Raw genomic sequence first — 3724 nt, 5'->3', positions numbered from 1 at the left:
TATCAACGTATACTGACGATTAAATAGATTCAAATGAAAACGACCAAGAAAACTTGATAGACGACAGCATCTTATAGTCTGCTACAGATATTAAAAGTGGTATTGTCGAAAGGAAATTTTGTCACTATGAAGTATGTAAATATGAAATATAAGTATGGTGTGAACAAAAAAAAAAAATAAAAATAAAAAAAAAAAATAAAAAAAAAAAAAAGCTAACACAGTAAAAGTTGAAACATTGTATACCTAAACTGATTTATGAATGACATAAACTGATTTATGAATGACATAAATGACTTTAATGTGAGCTAAGCTCAGGAAGTCGTGAGATGTAGAAAACCTCCGTGCCTAACACTAATTGAAAATTTTTAAAGTTACAATCGAGCCACATTGTGGATGAGATATTATGATCATGGTCAAAGTTTTATAAATATTTATAAACATGGATGGGAGTTTGAGATTTTTAAGATATCTTAAATTTAGGAATGATTTAAGATTGATTTGGGAGGAGTCACAATATTAAAAAAATAAAAAATATAAAAAAGCCCCCTTTGGTTGTGTTGCCTTTTCATATAACGAATGAAAAAATGTTAAAATGAGACCTTGAAGATGTATGGACAAAAAAGTGCATCATTGGACCTTTAGCTAGGCTTAAAAAAAATTTGACTTGGAGGACAATGTAATGAAGGAAACTGATTAAACTATTGATCTTGTTGTCCGAAGAAAGCAAGTCATCTAGAAGAAAGTGAGAAAATTGAAATTGAGATTGAGGTAAGTATTTAAGTTCTCCATCATTATTGTCCACATGAATGTTGATTTCAATGCGCCTAAACCACAATCATACTAAATGGATTCTATTTTTCATGAAATTTTAGGAGAAGACTCAATATGATATGATAAGGTTATGTATGAAATTTGATGATAATTAGATTATGATAAAAGGCTAAACCTAGGATAGATGTAAAATGACTAAAATTCCCCTATAATTATATATAGCTGGCTTATGAGCAAAGTGACCCCTAAATGACATTTAATTGAATGAGGAGACTTATGTTACAAGGCCATTGAAATATGTTGATGATTTAAACCAAGTTTTGCGATGGTAAATGACCAAAATATCCCTATAAGAATTCTAGGATGTTTTCAAAACCTTAAATACTCAAAAAAAATTTATGAGACTCATTTACAATATAAGGGTAAGTATGAAAGATTTTAAGGAGATTATAACTTAGGGATATGAGCTAAGAGAGAAAGTATGTAACTACCCCTCAAGACACTTGATAAGAAATCAAGGTTTTTATGATTACCAAGTGACAAGATACTTATGAAAGATTTATGCATATAGAAAAATATTTATGACTCATATGGATTAGGGTGTACTTGTTAAGAATTTTTCCTTAGTTGTACTTCAAGACTTAACAAAAAACTCTTGAACGAGAACCCGAGATATTTTAAAGACCTCCCGATGAGTAGTGCAATATGGTCTTACGACAATGACTACGTCGTTGGAAACGCATGAACACCTGGGTGTAGGTACTTAAACTGTGTCACAAGGAACCCGTGAATCCTTGGACATAGGTATACAAATTGTATCGCACCGAACACATGAAGCCTTGGATGTAAGTATTAAGACTATGTCACGGGGAATGCATGAAGCCTCATGCATTTATTTATTAAATATAAGGAACAGATTAAGGTAACAAAAGACAAAAGATACACTTCAAGAAACAAAAGTTCTCTCAAGTATAGGAGTTGAAGAAAGATAATGTTTCAAAAGATACACTTCAAGAAACAAAAGTTCTCTCAAGTATAGGAGTTGAAGAAAAATAATGTTTCAAAGATTTTGTATAGGAGTTGAAGAAAAATAATGTTTCAAAGATTTTCTTTAAGTTTCAATATGGTAGTTATGAGTGACTGTGAGGTCTTTTAAAATATTATGCATAAAATCATTCAACCACATGAGAAAGAACAATATTACTAGCGAACAAACTGTGGCATCATCAAGACTTGAACCGGAGACCTTTGTATGTTAGACAAACTTGATAACCAACTACACCACAAGACCAAATGATGTGGAAATTTTGTTTTATATTATGATATAATGTTATAAAATTGAGGAGTAAAAAGAATGATAAAATTAGAATTTTAAATCTTTTTTTTTAATTATAGAATTAATTGAATAGTATTACACATTTGAAGGCTTTCATGGTTATTTTGAGCCATAGGTCCTGCTTTTTAATTGTAACAACTTACAAAAAAATAATAATTATAACAATAATAAAGAAATAAATAAATAATTAACTCATCCCTTCCTTCACTGATATCTTAGGACTCCTTCCTCAAATATCGCTCTTCAACCCCTACTCTAACTATCATTTATGCTAGAGAGAATAAAAAATTAGATCATAAAAGATTCACATACAAAGCTAGAGAAAGAATAAAAAAATAGCTCTTATTCCAACTATCAGTTATGCTGGAGAGAGAATAAAATGGCTCTGATACATGTTAGATGAACACACTCTCCACAATGGTATGATATTATCCACTCTGAGCATAAGCTTTGCTTCGGGCTTTCCTAAAAGGCCTCATACGAATGAAGATAGTATTATTTGATTATAAACCGATGATCATTCCCTAAATTAGTTGTGGGACTCTCATCCAAAAGAATTAAACTGCTAAACAGAATTAAACGAAAAAAAAAAATAAGATTTAGAAGTATTGAAGATTTAGGATAAAATAATTAAAAATTAAAATTAAATATAAAAAAAATGGAGATTTAGTAAAAAGAGCTCCAAATGAAACAAAAGAATTAAAAACTAAAATTAAATACGGGAAGAAAAGAAAATATAAACTAAGACCAATAGAAAAAAGAGGGAAGATTCAATAAATAGAATTTAAAACTAAATATAAAAAGAAAAATGGAGATAGGGTGAAAAGAACTAAACCATAAAGCATAAAGCAAAAGAAATAAGTGAGGACAAGTACATAATAATGAAATATAAAATAACTTTATTAATTTCTTTTATATATCAGTAACTTCCATATATATATAAAATTAAATATAATATAATATAAAATACTCCCGCACATTTATTCATGCAAATATTCTAATGTTCACATGAAATCTAACCTAATCATTATAAATTAAAGGAATAATTTTGTAAAAGTTCGAATTTAAAATTGATGTCATGGGCTCACATAGGTTGACTTGGATTTCAAATGATAGAATCGAACTTTAAATTAGTGACAACAACTTAAGCTAATCAGGTAAGTGGCCTTACTATCAGCATGATTATATTTGATGCTGACACGTGCCCTGTGGTTTTGCATGTGTCATAAACTTCATATGTGTGAATTGTTTATGAATCGATATGACTATGATATGTTATGTATATGTTATGATGCGTGAATGATACGATAACTCGTACATCATCAGGTGTTCAATGATATCTGTGAGATAGGATACGAGAAGGATGCGATAAACGTAATGGAATGATATGACTAAGATATGATTGACATAGCATATGGTTAGGTTATGTATAAAAAAGGATATGATTATCATAGAATGATAGAACGATATGGATGTGTGAATTGTTTATGAGTCGATATGACTATGATATGTTATGTATACGTTATGATACGTGAATGATATGATAACTCGTACATCATCATGTGTTCAATGATATCTGTGAGATAGGATACGAGAAGGATGCGATAAACGTAATGG

This window comes from Cucurbita pepo, chromosome 9 (assembly GCF_057944985.1).
Source record: "Cucurbita pepo subsp. pepo isolate OVF chromosome 9, ASM5794498v1, whole genome shotgun sequence".
NCBI lineage: Eukaryota > Viridiplantae > Streptophyta > Magnoliopsida > Cucurbitales > Cucurbitaceae > Cucurbita > Cucurbita pepo.
Note: the sequence above shows the minus strand (reverse complement) of the source record.